Raw genomic sequence first — 22,651 nt, 5'->3', positions numbered from 1 at the left:
GATCAATGAATTAACAGATTTTTAACACAGTGTTTAACATCTGTCTGAGAATCATGATATTCCCCCTTTGAAAATTTTCTCTTAACTGTATTTACCTCTTAGACCAATGTAAGTGCAATTTGTGATAAGTAATAGGCTCAGATGGTAAAGAATCTGCCTACAATGAAGGGGACTCGAGGTCAATCCCTGGGTCAGGAAGATCCCCTAGAGACTCGAGAACGGCAATCCACTCCAGTATTCTTGCCTGGAGAATTCCATGGACAGAGGAGCCTGGTGGGCTAGAGTCCATGGGGTCAAAAAGAGTCGGACATGACTGAGTGACTAACACATATACCATATCAAAATTTATCCACATTTTTAAAAAAGTTGAAAACTTCCAAAAACACCGTAAATCAACTATATTCCAATTAAAAAGAAAAAAAATCTTCTGGCCTGATTAATTTTTTGTATGACTTTATTTTATCCTATTAAAACTTTCATTGAGAAATTTGTTTACAAAGAGTATATTTCACAGCTAAGCAGATTTCCACTTTGTATTTCACTTAATATCCTATTTCACTCCAATGGTTTAAAAAAAAGTAACTAAAGAATATAAATAACATGAAAAAAAATTTCAAGGAATAACTAATGACCACTTGCTCTGTTTTAACCTTGTTCTTTGTTAGAAAATGGATTATGTCTCCCCCTCTCCAAATTCATATGTTGAAGTCCCAACCCTCAGTACCTCAGAATATAACCATATTTGGAGTTAAAGTTTTTAAAGAGGTGATTAATTTAAATAAGGCCATTAAGGTGAGGTCCTAATCTAATATGACTGATGTCATAAGGAGAAGAAACACCACAGCTCACATGCACAGAGGGACAGCTCTGTGAAGAGGCTAAAAGACAAGGACCATCTACAAGCCAAGGAGAAAGGCCTGGAACAGATTCTTTATTTATGGCCCTCAGAGGAAACTAACCCTAATGGCATGTTTTTCTTGGACCTCCAGTCTCCAGGACTATGAAAAATACATTTCTATTGTTTTAAGCCATGCAGCCTGTGGTATCTTGTTATGACCACTCTAGCAAACTACACATTTTTATGTTAGACTGAGGGATCCAGAATGTGTCTTCCGTTTGGAGAGTCCTTCTAAAGGCCACCCAAGAACAAATTCACCTTGCCAATATCCACTACCCCAAGCAAAAGACAGTCAAAGCACATGCCACAAGTCCTCAAAGAGCTGCTCTAATATAACATCCACTGTTAACAGGGTGACTAAGCCAATTCCCCAGGCTGCCAGGCCCTATGCTACCTTTGATAAGCCTGTGTTTCAATTCGGCTTAACCTTTGGTCCAGTCAACCTCAACCTTGCTACCAGGACAAACTCTCACTCAGCCTAGTCCTGCCTTCCAGTAAAAAGAGCAGTTCCAGATGATGGAGAGAGTCTATAGCCTGGGAGAGGAAGGATGTGGGTGGAAGTAAGATGGCAGTAAATTTGGAGGTGAAGACTTTCCATTCACTAGTCATTCTATTTCCAATAGTCACAAGGCTGTTGAAGTCCCCCAGGATAAAACAGGAGTAGAAACGGAGAGGAAGATCTATAGCCAGAGGCAAGAACATCCCCATGAATATGGAAGAATAACTACAAGGCTGAGGCAGGTAACAGAAGAGAGTGGAATCATCTGGAACAACCTAGAAGATAGCATTACTCTCCTGCCCTAAAGGTATTAAGTGAAGAGAGGGAGACATATCAGCAAACAGGTAATTAAAATACACTCTGATGTGTACATGATCAGGGCATGCTAAGGAAGCCCAAGAGAGGTAGAGGATCTCAATTTGGGTCAGAGTGTAAAGAAGGGAAGGTTAAGGGAGAATTTGGCACAATCCAGAGAGGAATTGTGAGACCTGCCTCTTGAGAAACCTGTATGTAGGTCAGGAAGCAACAGTTAGAACTGGACATGGAACAACAGACTGGTTCCAAATAGGAAAAGGAGTACGTCAAGGCTGTATATTGTCACCCTGCTTATTTAACTTAGATGCAGAGTACATCATGAGAAACGCTGGGCTGGAGGAAGTACAAACTGGAATCAAGATTGCCGGGAAAAAATATCAATAACCTCAGATATGCAGATGACACCACCCTTATGGCAGAAAGTGAAGAACTAAAGAGCCTCTCGATGAAAGTGAAAGAGGAGAGTGAAAAGGTTGGCTTAAAGCTCAACATTCAGAAAACTAAGATCATGGCATCCAGTCCCATCACTTCATGGCAAATAGATAGGGAAACAGTGGAAACAGTGGCTGACTTTATTTTATTTTTTTTTTTGGCCTCCAAAATCACTGCAGATGGTGATTGCAGCCATGAAATTAAAAGACACTTACTCCTTGGAAGGAAAGTTATGACCAACTTAGACAGCATATTAAAAAGCAGAGACATTACTTTGCCAACAAAGGTTCGTCTAGTCAATGCTATGGTTTTTCCAGTAGTCATGTAAAGATGTGAGAGTTGGACTATAAAGAAAGCTGAGCACTGAAGAATTGATGCTTTTGAACTGTGGTGTTGGAGAAGACTCTTGAGAGTCCCTTGGACTGCAAGGACATCCAACCAGTCCATCCTAAAGGAGATCAGTCCTGGGTGTTCATTGGAAGGACTGATGTTGAAGCTGAAACGCCAATTCTTTGGCCACCTGATGCGAAGAGCTGACTCACTGGAAAAGACCCTGATGCTGGGAAAGATTGAGAGCAGGAGGAGAAGGGGACGACAGAGGATAAGCTGGTTGGATAGCATCACCGACTCAATGGACATGAGTCTGGGTGCACTCCGGGAGTTGGTGATGGATGGGGAGGCCTGGTGTGCTGAGGTCACAGAGTCGGACATGACTGAGCAACTCAACTGAACTGAACTGAACTGAGAGGGGAACACCAAATGTGGCCAAGATGAGCTAGAAAGTTATCAGAAAAGCAAACCTGTGCATGAAGTAGAGGCGACTGATTAGACCCTGGCCACAGAGAGACCCCACCTCCTGAGAGGCAGACTTTTAGCATTCTCTTGTTTTTTATTGCTTTGTTCAGTGGCTAAGTCATGTTTAATTCTTTGTGATCCCATGGACTGTAGCATGCCAGGCTTCCCTGTCTTTCACTGTCTCGCAAAGTTTGCTCAAACTCATGTCCTCCTGGCAGCACCCTAACATGCTCTATAAGCTCTTCTGCAACTTTAAACAGCGGGTGTGGTAAGTATGGCCTGGATGTCACCAATCAGCTTGGTGGAAACACAAAGCCCGTTCTATTTTTATGATGACACCACCTTTCCTTTGACAAGCTCCATTATTTCTCAATAGCAGAAAAACTAAATTTGGTCTAACAGAAAACTTAGTCTAGACCAATAAATTTTCCAAGTGCTTCTGACTTAAAATTGAGCACCTCTCTGGCAAATATTCAATCCAATGCAGGTATTATTATTACCTGTCATTGTCCAGCTGAGTATTCCCTCTGCCCACAATTCTCCTCCTCTGCAATGGATCAAATGTTTGTGTTCCCCCCAATTCATATGCTGAAATCCTAATCTTCAGTGTGATGGTATTAGAAGGTGGTGCCTTTGGTAGGTAATTAGCTTGTGAGGGCAGAGCACCTAAGTGGAATTAGCGGCCTTACAGAAGAGATCTTAGAGAGCCCTCTACCCACCTTCTACCATGTGAGGACACAGTGAAAAGATGGCCATCTTTGAGCCAAGAATCAGCTTCTCAATAGACATCAAATGCTCCAGTACTTTGATCTTGGGATTCCCAGCTTCCAGAGTTGTGAGAAGTAAATTTCTGTTGTTTATAAGGCACTCAGATTATAAGAAGGACTCTGTCAGAAAGGGAGGACACTGGTTCTCCTTAAGGGCCAGTCACCCTCTCTTTTTCCTTTAATAAATTTCCCTTTTCTTGCCTGACTGCCTGGCTCTCTCTCTTTTTCTCAGCACCCTTACATTCTGGTGCTGAAACCCCAGAGGGAAGATCCACTGCAACTGGGTGGTCCCCTCCTCTGGACCCTGCCGAGAAACTGAGACAAGCTCTGGGACGGGACTTCCCACTTGCCTTGCTGGACTGACATCCACACGTCTGCCCACATTTCATCCATTGGTCACAGCGGTAAGTGAAATCCCATTCCCTTGGATCCTCTTTCTCTCTCTCGCCTTGTTTCCAAGTCCTAGCACGAGGCGGGAGGATCCCCACTGCCCTTGGGCCCTCGGCCTTGCGTCTGACTTTGAAATAGGGGACACCCATTTCAAAGCAGACTATTATTAGTCTTTGAGAAAGTCCTGAGAATAGGGATTTCTCTCAGACCTTTCTCCTCACTTTATCTCACCTTTGTCTACCCTTCTTATTCGGCTACAATGGGAAATTCTCAGTCCCAGCCCTCAAAATCTACTCCTCTAGGATGCCTTCTTCAAAACCTAAAAGCCTTGGGCTTCCAAGGGGAGATGAGACCAAAAAGACTTATTTACTATTCTAACACTGTCTGGCCACAATACAAACTTGAAAAAAGGTCCCAATGGCCAGAAAACGGAACTCTCGATTACAATACTCTATGGGACCTTGATAACTTCCGCTGCTGCAACAGCAAGTGGTTAGAAATCCCTTGTGTTCAGGTTTTCTTCACTCTCTGCTCTCGACCTTCTCTCTGTGAATCCTGTTCTACTTCTCAAATACTCTTAGCCTACTCTGGGCCACATCCTTCTGATATAATGTCTCCCAGGTCCCTGTTCAGACTTTTCTTCTTCCTTCGACTCTTCTGACCACAGCCCATCCCCTAATGCTTCCAATTCCCTTGCAGCCACTCCAGATCCAGTTCCACAACCTCCACCTTATGTTCCCTCCTCCCTCCCTCCTCACAAGAGCAGGCCTCCGTCACCACTGCAGCTCCCAACCCCCCTCCCCAGCCTGTGCCCGATATAAGCTCTGAGACCTCAGCCCCATCCTCTACCCTGAGGGTCCCAAGGCTTTACCCCGACCTCCCTAGATCCCCTCCCCATGCCCGGTCCAGAACAACTTTAAAACAGGAAACTTCACCACAGGACCCCACTTCTTCCCCTGCCCCTCTCCTCCCTTTAGGGGAAGTAGCTGGAGCAGAAGGCATTGTTGGAGTTCATGTCCCATTCTCCAGTCTCCCAAGTTTTCCTTTGAACGCAGTCCTACTCTCAACCCTGCCACACTCATCCCTAATTCTTCTGAGCCAGCCATTCATACTTGCAAAAAGGCAGAAGAAGGCCCTCAAACCCCTCAACAAGACCTTTTAAGTTTAGACTTTAAGATTTTCAATAACCGGGAAGAATAGGCAAAGCTAGAGAAGGCCCAACGAGATCAGGCCAAATACCACCTTTTAGCCACTGCACTACATGGCTCCAAACCTCCATCAACCAACAAAGAAATGAAGCCACCTGGGCCCTGGGCCCGCTCATGCCTCAAGCCAAGGCCCCCTACAGGTCCATGTCCCACTGTGGCATAAAGAGACATTGGAAGGTGGACATAATGACCTTCTTATCATTGAGACCCCATGTGGACCCTATCAGTTATATCAGCCTGGTTGGGGAGGTCCTGTAAGGAGAACCCTTAGCACATGGTCTACCTGCATAGATTTAGTATGTGAGGTCTTGTCTCCACTGGAAGCCTATTGTTACAGAGTGTTTGGCAATGCAACCAAGATCTCAGCTACCTTCCCTAGCTGACCCCAAGCCCACAGCCTATGAATTTCCCCAGGCTGAGCTTGGTTCCAGGGGAAGCTGAAGGTGATCTCTGCCTTCTCCTGATTCACGCTGCTATTTCATCAGGGCCCTTCATGCTCCAAAGGCAACAGAGGGCTCTGCAGAGCCTGTTGTTTTAGCAAACTCTTGAAATGGCACATCCCTTTCTTACTTATTTGCTCATAGCTGCAAAACTAAAAATGAAGGTTTAGAATATGGTTCCCATGTTTAGACACATGGTCAGAATAAATCTATCCACGCAAATGCTTTTTCTTCCCCTGTCCTGACCTTCTTTCTCTTCACAGTCATGTTGCACAATAAGTTTCTGTGCTCACTTTCTTCACTCCATCTCCTCATATTCACTCTTTGTTGCAATCTAACTCCATTCCCTGAAAGTCCTCTCAGTAAAGTCATCATTTATCTTCACACTGTTAAATTCTATAACGGTTTGCATGCCAGCCTCCTTTGACCTCACTGTGGCATTTGACACTGCTGTCCTCTCCCCTCTGAAAACGCGCCTTTAGTGTTAGTGACACCATGCATGCCTAGCTGTTCACCTCCTTCTCTGATCATTTTTCAGTTTCTTGAAAAGCAGGCTCTTCCAGTGATTGCCTCAGTGATGCTGCCACCACAGCTTTAGGGCCTGATTTTCTGTCCTGTGCTCCTCGGTCCACGTATGTTCTCATTGGCCACCATGGTTAAGTCTCCACTCTCTTTCAAAAATAGCTTAAGACCCAGTGTCTCCATCTCCTTATGCTCAGCTCCGATATCACTGCTGGGCTCTGGACCCACAGCATCTGCTCTGTGTTTGACAATTCTAACTAAACGTTGTCTACTCACTTCCTATACAATATGAATTAAATCTTCTTACTCCCTTCTGCATTCCCCTCACTGAAGGCCCAATCATTTCCCTAATGACCTAGTAACCCAGTCATTCTATCTATCCCTTCTATCTCCATCTCCTAAGAGTTGGGTTTTACTTCCTAAATATATGTCAGGGCTCTTTTTCCTGCTTGCCAATCACGCTGCAAGATCTTGGGCCCTCACTACTACTTTTTGCCTGGAGTACTGCTCTTTCTAGGCTGTACATACCCTTTCATCTGCCCAGTCTCCAGAGTGATTTTTCTAGAGCTATAAATCAGTTCATGTCAGGTCACTTTCCTGCCTCAAACCCTTCAGGCTCCCATCACTTTCAGAATAGATGCCAAACTCCTCAGAATTGGCACACAGGGCCCATCAAGATCCAATGGTGAGAAGTTCACACTCAGCATCACACTTACTAGCCGTGGAAATGTAGACAACAACTTAACCTTTCCACGCCTTGGTTTCCCCCATCTGAAAACATACATGACAGCACTTATGAGATTGCTGGAAGGATTGAACGAGGAGACATGTAAAGCAGGTATGGTAGCACCCAGCACATCCCAAGCATCTCCTGTCTGATAGTAACTGACTTTTTTTTAGCTGACTGAGGGTGTTAATCTAGTTGCTCAGTCATGACTGACTCTTTGTGACCCCATGGACTATAGCCCACCAGGCTCCTCTGTCCATGAAATTCTCCAGGCAAGAATACTGGAATGGGTAGTCATTCCCTTCTCCAGGGGATCTTCCTGACCCAGGAATCAAACCTGGGTCTCCTGCATTGCAGGTGGATATCATCTGAGCCACCCAGGAAGCCTGTCTTTATGACCATCCTTCTAATCCTTCTCTTTCCTTCCCTTTGGTTGTATTGTTCTACTTCACATTTCTGAAAACAGCCTGTGGTTTCACTTTTCTGAGCTTTTTTTTTAACCTTGTTGCTTCCTTCCTCTGTAATGCCTTTCTCCCAGTATCCATCGAGCTAACACACACTTTAAAAATCTCTTCTCATGTCACTTCTTTCAGGAAACCTTCCTTGACCTTTCCACTTCAATCTGATTTAGCTTCTCCTAGACTTTTGTAGCTCTTTTTAAAATTAAGTAAATGACTATTTATTTTTGGTTGTGCTGGGTCTTCACTGATGCGTGCAGGTTTTCTCTAGTTGCGCCAGTTAGGGGCTACTCTTCCTTGCAGTGTGCAGGTTTCTCACTGTGGTGGCTTTTCTTGTTGCAGAGCACAGGCTCGAGACACACAGGCTTCAGTAGTTGTGGCACATGGACTTAGTTGCTCAGTGGCATGAAGAATCTTCATGGACCAGAGATTGAACCCATGTCGCCTGTACTGGCAGGTGGATTCTTATCCATTGTACCACCGGGGAAGTCCTTTAGTTCTTTTTAGAAACATTTACCCCAGCACTCAATACTCTGCATGAGACTTGGTTACATGTCTGCCTCCTGTACAAAACTGTGGTTGCTTAAAATAAGATACAACTCTAAGTTCTCGGTTCTAAGAGTAAGGCTTGACACCACTCAAGTAGGGGTTCAATAAATGACTGTTGGGTGAATTAAAATACTAATCATTTCCTTTTATCAGATGCTCAGAGATTCTGGACCACTTTTGCTTCAGAAAAGCACCTTATTCCAAAATTACTTTTATCTTATTCCTTCCTCTACTAAAAAAAATCACAACTTTTAAGCAGCACTATTAGCTTACTGTCAGTGGAGAAACTGAACTAATCAACTGGTAATTAATTACAGTTCAATATACTTCTAAAGGGTATCTGTATTTTCAAAGTAGTTAATTAAGACAACAGGAAGGTTTTTAATGATAGTATTTAAAGAAGTATAGAAGAAGTGAGGGAGTATATGATAAGGTGGGGAAGATAAATTTTACAGGGGACTTGCTTAGTATTCTATAAATAACATCAAATGAGTGTTCAGCCTCTGTAGGTAAGTAAGGCTTAGGGCTACTGATGGGGGGTTTGGCTAGGAAAGCGTCAAGAAAGTTTTCATAACTAAGCTAACTGCTGAGATACTTGAGTGACATCAGTCATGAAACCGCAGGATGACCATGTGCCCGTGTGCACGCTCAGCTGCTTCAGCGGTTTCCGACACTGAGAACCTATGGACTGTATGTGGCCCACGAGGCTTTTCTCTCCATGGGATTCTCCAGGCAAGAATACTGGAGTGGGTCACCAGGCCCTCCTCCAGGGGATCTTCCCAACCCAAGGATAGAACCTGGGGCTCCTGTGTTGCAGGTGGATTGTTTACCCACTGAGCCACCTGGGAAACCCAAGTATGACCATATAAAGGAATAAAATCTTGAAAGATGCTAGAACAAGCTAAGTGGAAAAAAAAAAACAGATTTAAAATGCCATACATACATTATTTAATTCTATTTATATGAAATGCTCTGAATAGGCAAATCCATAGAGACAGAAAATAGACTAGTGGTTGCCAGGGGCTGTTGGAATGGGGAGTGACTTCTAATGATTACAGTTTTTTGGGGGGACTGATAAATTGGTTTTGAAATAGTGGTGATGGGGGTATAAGGTTGTGACTACGCTAAAAGCTGGGTCAATTTTATGGCATGTGAATTCTATTTCAGTAAAAATATATAAGAAAACAAACAATATACCAGAAAAATTATCCACAGAAAAAACAGCATTAGTTATTTATCATTAGTATTAGAAGGTCCAGAAATAAATTCGCAGTTTCTAAATATAAAGGATCATGTAGTCAGCCATTTTAATAGCTTATATAAAGAATTTTTACATAAAATTCTTCTGCTATATTTTATAAATATATAAATCTCCTATAAATCTTCTGCTATATTTTAACCATTCATTTATAGACTCTAAAAACTATAATTGTCAGCTATTTGGTGTTTATTTCTACTTTAATCTTTCAATTAAAAAATATTTCTCTTAGTTTATACTGCTCTCAACTTAGCTCTTTAACAGAAATAAAAACCTATTTTAAGTTAAATTTAAATGATCCTTTTGAACATTAAGATAGGCATTTTAAACTGTTTATTCTGATGCCAAACACATGCTGCAATTAATAACATTTTATGCTTCTTATTTTTCATAGTGATGTAATTTTTTACTACAGCTTTGTTTTCTTCATTACACATATTGCCACTTGATATATTTATTCACCTGTTACCTGCTCCCCATATATATATCAGTTAAGTCCATGAGAGCAGAGAACTCCCAGGGCTTATGCACTAGGCTAGACCTTTAGTGCCTGGAACAAACAGACTTTCAGTATTTACTGCCTGAATAAATGAAGTAGGTCATTGCCAGGTACAGAGAAGATGTTGCAATGAACATTTGCAAAAAACTTTTTGATTTACTCTAATTTGGCTTTCCACACTGAGAAATACAGGCTGATGTGGTGACTTACCTTCTCACTTAAGTGAATCCTGAGGCTAAAACTCAAGAACCCTGCTTTCCTTTATTTCCACAGCTGAGTTTCTGTGATTATAACTTCACTGATGATAGAATGAATTTTGTCTAGGATCTTAAGATATTGTCTTATTTACTTTTGCCCACGAATATTAACAAAATATAGGCATGCCATTACCTCAGGTTCAAGAATCATCTCTACAGTAACAGGAAAACAGAACATCTGAAAGAACCATATGCACGACAATTGTTGCTGCCTCCCAGAAAGATGTGACCAAGGCTCTGTAACACCCTCACAGCACAGTTTGTAAATTGCCTAGTTAAGTCTGGACTCAAACTGTGTTACCCACTTTTAAACTGTTGTTAAATTTCTTAATACTTTAGAGTTGCTAGGGTGAACCCATTTACTGTGACAAAAGGATTACCTTTAAGTTGGTCTTTTACTTTAAGTAAGTGATATTTCTTCTTTAATGATTCTAACAAAAGAGGGCTATAGTTTACTACCCATGAATGAGAAAACAGATGATCAGAGGCGTATTGGATTCTCAGAAGAGACCGTGAGCACATGTACACTGTAGCCCACAACAGATATTGGGAGATATTGTATAAAGAAATCATTTGGATGATGGGCCCTTAGACACCAATCTCAGATTATGAGTACATATTCATAAGTATATCCAAGCACTTAATAAAATTAAATTTGATAATTTGAAAATGTCCTCTCCTAATTTACATATGTAAATGTTTACCTTTTAAAAATAATAATAATAATTTTGAAATCAGCACTCATCAAAGGGTTGGCAAATCAGGCAGTAGCTATGAAAGACTGATTTTTTTTAAATACCAAAAGGATATTTTTTCAAATTGCATTCATTTATTTGTTTACATATTTTTAAAAGATCCTTCTTCAACTTTTTTAACTATTCTTTTTGGTAACAGAGTGCTAATGTTCTCCTCTCTGTTTTTGGTTTCTTTGTATAATATCCCATTACTGTATTCTTTAGTTAAGTTCAGGTCTATGCCAGCATTCTCTAATTCGTCTCCATCTTTCATACTTCATTCTTCAGAGATCTCTTGAGATTTTTGGCATCTATGCTCCACTTGGTTTTGCTTTAGAATTTTTAACTGGTTGTCCAGTCCCAAAAGACCCATCAAGTTTCACATATCTTTACTGACAAATAGACATTGGATTTCTCATTGATTTCACTGAGAAATCAATCCCTAAAGGCAGCACATTACTTTCACTGAAAAAGGCACAGTTAAGCGATATGCAAAAGGCATTTCTGAATTATAAGATGAGCCCTAAAACTGACATTGGGTCAGCACTCTTTGTAGAAAAGATTTCACTTTATTTTCAAAGTGAAACTATTCTACTTCCTACAGTGACATCAGAGATAGGTTTGCTGTTATTGACATAGAGTTTCCTGCCTGAGTCAAAACAGTTAATTCCTTCCTGCAGGAAGGCTTCTAGGAAATGAACTTATTCTGTACTCTGTGGACAGAGAACAGGTTATCTTTGGAGGCACTATAATTACTTCCTTGGAGGCCCTTTGGTTATATCTCCCTAAAAACTATCAGGGAACATATAGGCAACTGCAAAATAATCTTTCCTTTTTGGAAACATCTCCATTCTCTTATCTCCATACCTCTCTGGGCCTTACTTCTGAACCAAACTTTCTTCCCTCTCCAACTTCTCCATTGTGACTTCTAGAAACATTATAGGATATTCATTTTATTTCTTTGCTTTAATTAAAAGTTCCTTTCCTCTGTGGAGGCATTGCTTCTCTTGAAATGTATTCAAGTGGAAGTTGACTATTTTCCCAAAGACTAAGTTGTCACAGGATTTAAAAGTGGGTTTGTTTTTAGCTCCATGTTTCCTATTCTGAATCATTGTTGCTTACCCTAATATAAAAACTTCCCATCCAGTCATATCATCTGTTTTAAAAAAAACACTTGTTTAGTTATTTGGCTGCACCAGGTCTTAGTTGCAGCACATGGGATCTTTGGTCTTCAGTTGTGATATGTGGGATCTAGTTCCCTGCATTGGGAGTGTGGAGCCTTTGTGAGTGGACCAGGGAAGTCCCTCACCTTCTAACAACTGCCACCTTAATTTCCAGAATCTCCTCTCTATCCAAGTCCCAGCCTAGTTAACTCTTTGAGCTCCAGATCTGATGTAGATAACTTCCTATCTACAGCTCCACTTGGATATTCCATAGTCACTTCCAACTTAGCAAAATGTGAAAATTATCAAACCTCTAAATATGAACCACCACAGAACCTGCCCAGATTCTATTTCTTGGATATGTTATGGTTATGAAAGACACTATTAGTTCAATCAAGAATCCTGTGAGTGACCTTGAATCCTCCCCCTCCTTTATTTCTTCCCCACCTCATCCATCCTTATTCAATAAGCCATCAAGTCTTGTAATTCTACCACAACGTATGTACATATGCATTTAAGTCTCCATATAACAAGATCACACAGTCTTTCTACTCTTCCTAATATAGCATTAGACCTGTTCATAGTCTCCTAACTGATCTGTCTACTTCTAGGCTTGCATTTTCCAATTCATCTCCTCACTGCTGTCAAACTGATTTTCTAAAATGTGTATCTGAGAATGCTTATTCCATGGGTAGGGGGGAAGTCAATGGTTCTCAATTGAAATCAGGAATAAAATTCACACACTTCAACAAGATATAGAGGCTCTTCATAGCCTCAGTTCTTCATCCTTCTTCAGTTTCATCTCCTAAGCATCTCTCAGACACCTTCTTCTCAGTATGTTCTAGCTACATGTAGGCCATCAACATGCCATATCCTCTCAAAACAACTGTTTTCTGTGCATGTTCAGCAGTGGCCGACTCTTTGCAACCCCATGGACTGCAGTGACTTCATCCAAGTTCTTTCATCACATGGATGATATCTATTCTTTCTTTAAGACTCAGTTCAGTTATTTTTTTCTTTAATAAGACTTTCTACCTTTCTTCACCGTGGTCTGACTAGGTCTGTTTATTTATGTTCCCTTCATACCACTTCTTATCATTGTTTTGTAATTATTTATATTCTGTCTCCTCCATTAGACGTGAGCTCCTTGATGCAAGGAGCTAAGTTATTTACCTTTGAATCTTTAACTCCTAGCATACTGTCCTGTATACTCTGGGAGCTCAATAAACATAAAAGAATCAATTTCAAACAACACTATTGACCACTGCTTATAACCCAGTATTACTACATAAGAAGCTTAGACAGATCCATGATAAGAAATCAAGAAAAGCCAGAAGCTACTTGAAATGTTACAATCTTCATCAATTTTACCTCACAGAGGGCAACTCCTCATATTATAAATCTTGGCTTTACTCCCAGAAAAAGAATACAATAGATGACACAAAAAAAGTTATTCTTACATTTTGAGTTCCTCATTCCTTAATTTACATTAGATTAAGGACTAGGATGTTGTCTTTATTAAATTCAGTAACATAAATATGTATGTACACACATACACTTCAATAGCATAGATATCTTTTTGAAATTAACCAAGTGCGTTTATAAAGTTGGAAGCAAATCATTCTGTGCTCTTTTTCAATTTTCTAGTCTTACCTTAAGTCTAGAATAATACTTCCTCCAAAAAAAAAAAAAGGAAACTTATGAGAATCTTCTGTTTTGTGATAGCCTTACTAGCAAATTCTGTCACTTTTACTACAATGCTTAATTAAACCTGTCATATTAATTAAGATATAGCTATGACTGATGCTGTAAATGTCTAATCTAATGGTAAGTTCATAAGATGGAAGTTTCTTTCTTTTGCACTTAACAGTCCAAGCTGGTACTGTTTCATGAACAACAGAAGTAGTTCTGTTTCACATCATCAGAGGATCAGGCTTCTTATTGTTTCTCTCTGACTAGCATGTCACCTTGCCTTCACCTGCATGTTTTAAGACAGCTTGCTAACAGACCCACTAACCACTGTAGAGGGGAGAGGGGACATGCCATTAAAGGCATGTCTTAGAAGTTAAACACCTCACTTCTGCTCACATTTAACTGACTAATGGTCTCTTGGCATAGTAATTGCAAAGAAGCTAAGAAGTACAACCTTTAGTGCAGGAACCCAGGAACCTACCTAAAAACTGAGGTTCTATTAATAAAAAGAGAGACTGACATAATACTAGAACATAAACTCTTTGAGAACTGAGATTGTGCATTTTTGCATTTGTAGATGCTTTGTGTTTCTTCTGTTATTTTAATGACCTTTTACATACTTAAGAAAAGAACTTGGGTGCATTCTATCTCATCTTCCATTTTGGTCAAGGCATGTATCAGATAAGGGATAATGGGACTCTATCAGGAGAAAGGAACTCATCACAAAGTTCAACACTTCACAGCCTGTCTTGGCCCTGCACTCAAATGTTCTAGAACTAAAGATGAGGTTTTCTGACTATTTTTAACCTCCTAGAACTGGAGAGCAGGAACTTCAAGGAAACAAAAAAAAAAAAAAAAGAGGCTTTCGTTTAACTTCCTACAAGGTTTATAATAGGAATGTAATGGATATTTTCAGAAAACAGAATAGAAGAATCTTACTGAAAAAATCATGACAGGTAATTTCATAAAAATTTTGCTCCTAAACCCATGCTCTTACTATATATACTTATATGTCAGACTATTCTGAGGAACTGCTATTCATTTTTCAAATAATTCAAATAGTAATGTGTTTCCATAGGTAATTTACATAAAATTATTTTTAGAAATCATGATCAATTGCAATCTGTCACCTGATTATCTATGGTTTAATTCCTCTGGAAGTAATTAAGTCTGTCTGGACTCTAGCTATGATGATCTCTAATTCTGTAGAGCTCTTACTTGTTCTTGTTCATTTACTTGTTCATTTAGAATGACCTTCTGTGTCTTTTCATCTGTGGGCATTTTCTAAGGTTAAATGGTTTGGATTCAAAAGCTCACAGATACATAGTGCTTGAATGTCTATCAAACATGTAAGAAGAAGGGAGGATATAAGTTGATGTAAGAAACATTAACAAGAAGTGCTCTCAAACACATTACCAAGGTGGCTTTCTTTGCCTTCTACTTTCATATCTCATGATTCAAAACCTTGGGGAGCTGTCCCTGGAATACTTTTTTCTCTTAATCATAGAGAGCTATACCCAACACATCAGACAGTATTAGATGTTTTAAAAAATAAAACAACAAGTAGTCTCAGAAAAGCAGCAGCATCACATATTTGAAGATATATATATATATATATATATATATATATATATATATATGTATATATATATATATGTTCTTTTTTCTATTCTAAGACTATAAGACTATTAAGTGATTTTTTAAAAATCACATAATTTTTTAATGTTATACTGGTCTGAGATCAGTATGTGTTTTTTATGTAAAATTTGAGACAAACTCAAAGAGATCACAGTCATATTTTTTATTAGATGGGAAAAGTTCTAGACACTATATGAGGAAAAGAGTTTATCTTCTTTGCCAGTTGTTACTTCTTAAGCATACAAATTTTCAAGCCACAACATGAACAAAAGGACTCATGTAATCATGTCACTAGGTATTGAACATTCAGTTGTTCATTTGCTCATTTCACATGTTTCACTAGTGCCTACCAGAGCCACCAAGGAAAGGGGAAGTGGCTCACAGGCAAGTGAGGACACGAACAATCACCACACAGATTATGAGGGCTGCAGTGGAAGACAGTACTGAAGAAACTAATGAACTCTTGCTATTAATATGCTCTAGTCATTGTGGGAGATGCATCTCATAAAATTAACTCACTTATCCCTTATAGAAATGCCCTGAAAAAACATTATTAATCCCAAAGAAACTAACATTCAGAGGGCTGAAGTGATTTTCCTAAAGTCAGAAAACCAATATGCAATGGAGCCATGAATCCAAATCAGGCCTGTCTCACATTACAATTGTACTCTGTCCACTAAACTACAGTCTCCCTCAGCTTTGCAAGGTGCCATGGGTGCCAAGACTTTAACCCTATCTGAGAAGACAGCAACTTTCACTAAGAAAGGACAGCTGGAGTCAAGTCTTGCAGGATAAGCATTGGTCCTATAGGCAGATACAGTTGGGAAAGGCTTTCCAGACAATGGAAAGAGCATGTGAAAGACATAGAGGCTTTTCAGAAACGTCAAGATTAGGAACTCCAAGTTTATCAAAAGAAAGCCATTGTAGACACTAGAGGCAGGCTGCCTGGATTCAAATCCCAGCTGCTGTACTTCTTAGATGTATAAATCAGTTAAGAGAAGACTTTAACTTCTCTTTCCTTACCTTTAAAGTATGGATAATAATAGGACCTACCTAATAAAGTTCTTGAGGATTAACTGACATAATATAAGTAAATTATTTTATATAGTGGCGGGGACCCAGGGAGGGCTCCATGAATATTACACATTATTATTTGGAAATATTAATAGCTGGGATATAATGTACAAGGGAAACAGTGACAGGATATAAGTCTGGGTTGAAAAGTCAGGGCTTGATCATAAAATGCCTCTTATTTTACATAATTAGGAACATCACTGAGGGATTTCAAGTGTGTGTTTATGTGTGTATGTGTTTTTTATAAAATTAGTTTCAGTTCATTTAAAAATATCTTTGTGACATCAGTGCAAAGAACAGACCAGAAGTGAGATTTGAGTCAAGGAGACTGACTCTGATTACTGCAATAATCAAGGGAAGGTGCCATGAGGATTTGAACTTGAACTTAAGTAAGTAGTGATAAGAGGAAGGACAGGCCTAAAAAATACTCAGGAATTAGTATCTATAGGACCTGCTAAACAGTTAGATGGCAGAGCTAAACTAGAGGAGTTGGAGGTGCCAACTGCAGAGATAAGGAATGTCGGAGGAGAAGTATTCTTTGAAAAAGATGCTTATATAGTAAAGTCAAGTCTTACTAAAACAGTAAAAGAAATTAACTCATTCAGGCACAAAATGCAGGAACTATTCTGCTTGAAAGAGTGACCCAGAAACTCTTGCTTGAAGTTTAAAGTTAGAAATAAGGAAATTTATTGTTACTAACAAAGTTATTCATAGGAAAAAAACACACATTTTGTAGGATAAAACTAATAACTAGTTTAATGTCATTCACGTTCAACTTTTATATACTATCCCCCAACACACACAAACACAATACTTTCAGGTTAGGTATAATTTCACAAAAAGAGAGAACATACAAAAAGGTTAGATTACATTTATGATTTTACTAGTAATGAAGGCAAAATTGGTTGGCCACATCAAGCAGAAGCAGATGCTGCTTTCCCATCACAGACTTCTTTGGTTCCCAAAGTCCTCAAGTGGGCACATAAATGCAGGTGACACAGTCAGAACAAGATAGTGCCAATGTATTTACTCTGGGCTTACCTGTATAAGAACTTGTACCAACACTTTACATACTTCTATTTACAGGAACATATAAAAGCTTAGCTGTCCCAAGATTTGTTACCCTGACTCAGGATTAACAAAGTAATTCTCTTGGAGAAAGCCCATTTTGCCATAATTCTAAGTTATTTTCAGTATTGAATAAGCACTAACTACCTGCAATCAAGTGGGCTGTAATACAGTTAGGGAACTTGATTGCATGCATTTATTTCTAAAACAAATCCTTTAATTTTGACACATTAAATCAAAATGCTAGTTGACATGAAAAAAGACAAGTTTTTGGTGGGTATTAATATGTTTTGATATCTGGAACATTTACTGATTTCTCAATGTCCTGTGTACTAATTTTTTTTTTGAACTACTAATTATACTCTGGAAAAAAAATTTCCAAAGATAAAATAGTCAGAAAAAACAGAATATAAAATATTGATTTGAAAATTATTCATCAAGATGTTAACATAGATGAAATTTAATACTTCCTTCTAGATGTGAACATTTATCTAGTTCATAATTTCAATGAAAGGGTACATCTAAAGAAACTGTTTCATTCTTCAACCACTAGGACTACACAAAGCAGTTTCAGCACCAGGGATAGAAATCTTCCCTGATAATACTGAATGCCATAATACAGACGAGTAAATGCTAGGTTTACATGATTAAGTATAAGCACAGGCACAAGGGAAGCATTCTATAAATGTTTTGTTGTTGTTGTTCTTGCTATTATTCTTGCTATATGTGAAGCTGATGCAGTAAAAATAGTTATATTTCTCCTCAGTCACAGAAACCCATAGTATGTGGAAAATTGATGACCCTAATTAAATATTTCTTGTTTTATATGCATTAATTTAAAATCTAGCACAACAATGAACCACCATTTCTCAATATTAGCAAAATACAAGAAAGAAAAACAATAAAATCATGAATTAAAGTTCTTTAATCAAATTAAACTTCACTGTAACAGTTAAAAAGAAAAAACTACAAAATTTTAAAGAAAAATTATCTTTGCAAACATAGTCATAGGATTCTTGTGCATTATCATTTTTCATAGAAATTTTAACCAGTATATTTTTATTATATGCTTTGAAGAATAAAAAAATTAGTGAACTGCTGATGACAACTGTAATATATTATTTCATATTATGTGCATTTCCAAATAAGCTGAAAAATGGACATTAAAATCTCTAGGAAGTCAAAATATATTTAGTAATTTATAGAAGTAACCAAAAAGTGTTAATGTCTACTCCAAGAATGACTGCAAATTCATGCATTAAAATTTTCTTATATTTCAATTTTTAAAGTACAATTCTCCTGAAAATGTTAGCTAATTTGGAAAAAAGCCATTCATATGTGAATAGACATATTTGAATTAATAATCTTAATTAGAAACTAGGTAATCTGGGTTCTGAACAATTTTGGATATGGCCATTTGTTTATATACAAACAACAAATATAAAAATATTTTGATGTCACCAATGCCCAATATATTTTCAGAGGGTGGATCAATTTCTGTGTTACATATATGGTTATTAGACCAACTTACATTTTAACAGGAATCTAAGTGTGATGCTGGACCCAGATTACCTAGGTTCTTTTGTTCACTAGTGTTTCCTGACTCAACTGTTTGCCCAACTCCGGATTGCTTTCTGCCTCTATTCTTGAGGATTCATGGTTGCCTCAACTTTCCTTTTCAAGTTCGCCCCCACTGTGGCTTTTGATTCCTGACCATTTAATTCTGACTATTTACTAGCTCTTGGCACTGAACTTGTTTCTCCTCAAACAAAACCAGTTTCCTGCTGAATACATACTCATGACTCACTACTGCCTGTATTCCCAGAACTGAGAGAGTAGTCCTCATTTCAGCTGTCTGTCAGAATTCATGCTATTGTTTTCACTGTAATACTCTGTACTTTTCAAAGCAGGATCACAATTTATCTCATTTGTGAGACTACAATAATCTCATTATACAACAAGCGTTGTTCAATCCCATTTCATTGGTAAGAAAACTGAGACTCAAAGAGGTTGAAGAGTTTACCTAACAGTGACAATTCAATAACTTGAATGCTAGTTTTAAGGAACTTAACCTCCTCAAAATTCATGTTTTAAATAATTTAAGAACACTTTAGAGGAATTATTTTACTCAGATTTTAAAAGTCTGCTCTTATTTCTTCAATAGTTGAGCCAGTTAAATCTTGAATATATTCACATTGTTGAATATGCTGAATTATTAAAATATGTTTTTAATTTCCTACCTCCTCCTTTTATTTATCCAAACATTTATTAAGCACTTACCATGAATCAGTCAATGATCACAGTACATTGCTGAAGGTTTTATTTGTAAGAATGATATAGTTCTTGTCTTCAAGTAGCTGCTGATCTAGTAAGAAAAAAAAAAGCCATTCATATAATGAATGGCTGCACCACCATACTTTTTTGCATAAAAGTAATTATAGTGTAAAAGCACACTTTCTGAAATCATATTATTTATATAAATTTTACTAATTTATTGTCAGTGTCCGTTGTAGAATATGAATAACATGAAGACAGGGACTTTGTCTTACTCATTGCTCTATTTTCTGTGGCTTTGAACTATCTACACCTTGCAGAACATACTCAACAGTTACATGTAGTAAGGAAGATTGTTTATTTTCTTCTAGGCTGTAAAAAACTTATACTGTGTGTTTAGTGAATGAAGACGATCTATTAGATACATAGATTCAATGTATTTCTCCCAAAGTTCTGGTTAATTTAAACTTTTTAAGAAAAGTTTTCTACCTTATCAAACAGACATCTATGTCTGTTATCCATCAGATACACCATCTATTAAGTATAGAATTTCTTTCATTTATTTAACAATAAATATGCACTGTTAGAAATAGATAATGTCTTTCTAAAGTTGTCTTGTTTCATAGTCTCATTATCTGAGACTTTTTAGTATGCTTTCTGATGTATCTAATGAATATTAGAGAGTTGCTACTTGTTTATGTAATAATATTGGAGGAATAAGTTCTTATTAATTTATTAGTCTACATGAAATTTCATTTTCAGTTAATGCTTATGAATAGTACATGGTCACAAAGCTCAAAGGATTGATGTTTCAATTACACTATTTCATGTTTATAGTTGCTAAGTTCTAAGTTTCACTGCATCTCTTCTCTTGGTCTAAACTGTGTTGTATATGACTATATTTCCTTTGGCATTTTCCTTATTTAAAAATCAAATAGATTATGTTTTACAGTTCTAGAGTGCTGAGACCATATCTCTCTGATTTGCTTTCAAAACAATTAACAGTGTTGTTTACATGTGAAAAGTTAATATATGTTTTACAGTGATTCAATATAAGACATTTTCAGTTTAGACATTAGTAAAGGTATCAAGGCAATGAAAAAGACATTATGAATTCTATAAACATTCCAGGTTAGGACAATCCAAAGAACTAGCAAATAGGAAAAGAAAGAAGAGATACAAGAACATTCAATGTCAACTCACATTTTAATAACTGGAAGCTATGTGGGTAACCTTAGGAATTGCTGAGAAGTTTATGGCATATGAATGATGTAATTAGTGTTGTGGGTTCCTGCCGATCAATGCCAAAATTAAACACACATAACTAAGAAGTAATTTGAAAAAATTAATTACATGAAATCCCATTGTCTCTTCAAAAAAGAAAGTCAGGGAAAATATCTTTGTGTTGCTATGAATTCAAAATACTAAACTTTATTTACAAAGAAAGCAATAACCAAACATTTAGTGAAAATGAAAAGTAGAGAATCAGATACTGAAACAACAGGACAAAATTTGGGTTTAAACCCTCAGATATATTTTGGTAGACATTTTACTTGTGTGGGTTAATAAATCATAAAGGATCATCTTATTATTACTTGCTTATTCTTTTGGCTTTTTTATCTTTGCAAAGTCTCAGAGAAAAATTCCCAGTTCATAATATGCCTTCTATCCCCATGGCTAGTGAAAAAAACAAAGAAAAGATATATTGCTAATTAGGTTTTAAGTACTTAAAAGAGATACAACATTTAAGTATGAAAGGGGAATTGTCAAATTCTTATAAATACAGAATGTGTACAGCTATTTATTTAATAAAACTGAAAAAGAAAATGCTGTTCTATTTGCTCTCTGAAGAAGAGAAAATCAGGTCAATGAATAAAGATAAAATAAGTGGATATCAGTGTACTCCATTACATAATTTGAAAGTTCAAAATTCTGCTGTCTTTTTGTGTTAATGTATAGTCACAATCTCTACCATCTATTGAGTACTTATTATAGGCATTGTTCTAAATGCTATATATCTTTAATCTATTTAAATACTCCAAGCATGTACTACATGCTTGGAGTATTTAAAAACTCCATATGTGAGGTAGTTATACTTTACAGGTGTAGAATGAGGTTCAAAGTCAATTTGTTTGCATATGAACCCAATCTATCTGATTTCAAAACCCTTCTTTTAGCCACTCTACCCTACTTCAAAGGACTATTTGGGATTAGGATGTGAATGGTAAAACAAAAAAGATTGAAATGTAAGGTAACCATGTGAGTTTTCTGCTATGCATATGACAGAAAACACCATGGTGTTAATTATGGGGGTGAATCATGTAGCCATCATCTTTCTTCACTGAATGCAAAGAGCCCCGAAACTTGCTGCTATGTCTTTTCGCCGCTGCAAAAGAAATCACGTTGAGTTTGTTTTAACAGAAACAAAGAAACCCATGACAAAGCTATGGCCAACATAGAACATTCTATCTACTTCTCACAGACTTAGATTAGCCAAACAGAAATAAAGTTTGATATACACATTTATGTTGCTTTAACGGATACCCAAACATACTGAATGTGATGAAGCATCTTGACCCTTAATATATCTGTTAACCTTAAGATTATCTGTGCTAGTTAAGATTCATTTTCACATTAACAACAAAGAGGCTGTATATAACAAATTCCCCAAAATGTGTAAGATTCAACTCCCAGGGAAAAACTACAGTCCTGGTAATCTGTTCCACTTTTCCTCTCCATTTCTTTTCTCATCCTGATTCTTGTGTCTGTTAAGAGAGATATAGCTACAGAATATCGAAACATAAACCTCAGATTGTCTCCATGTACTATCTGTTAACGATTAATGAGGTGGTTATTTCAAGACATTCTTCCACTGGTTAATCTGTGGCTGCTGGCACCATTAGAGGAAGGTTCTAATCCAAAGTTTAATGCACCAGGATCAGGCTCAGACTGAATCTATGCACTGCTTCTCAATTGGGCTAAAGTTGGTAAAGA

The 22,651-nt window shown here is 37.7% G+C and overlaps 1 long non-coding RNA gene across 1 annotated transcript in view; it reads right to left on the bottom strand.

Annotated features, from left to right (window-relative positions):
* LOC122686614 overlaps positions 1-22,651 on the bottom strand; it is a 546,075-nt gene that overhangs the window by 516,201 nt on the left and 7,223 nt on the right. The window contains exon 2 of the long non-coding RNA XR_006338856.1: positions 19,664-19,748. This is a non-coding gene — a long non-coding RNA (uncharacterized LOC122686614). The remainder of the gene's footprint in view (positions 1-19,663; positions 19,749-22,651) is intronic.

Source organism: Cervus elaphus, chromosome 30 (assembly GCF_910594005.1).
Source record: "Cervus elaphus chromosome 30, mCerEla1.1, whole genome shotgun sequence".
Classification (NCBI taxonomy): Eukaryota; Metazoa; Chordata; class Mammalia; order Artiodactyla; family Cervidae; genus Cervus; species Cervus elaphus.
The sequence above is the reverse complement of the archived record's forward strand: the minus strand, read 5'-3'. Positions and strand labels throughout refer to the sequence as shown.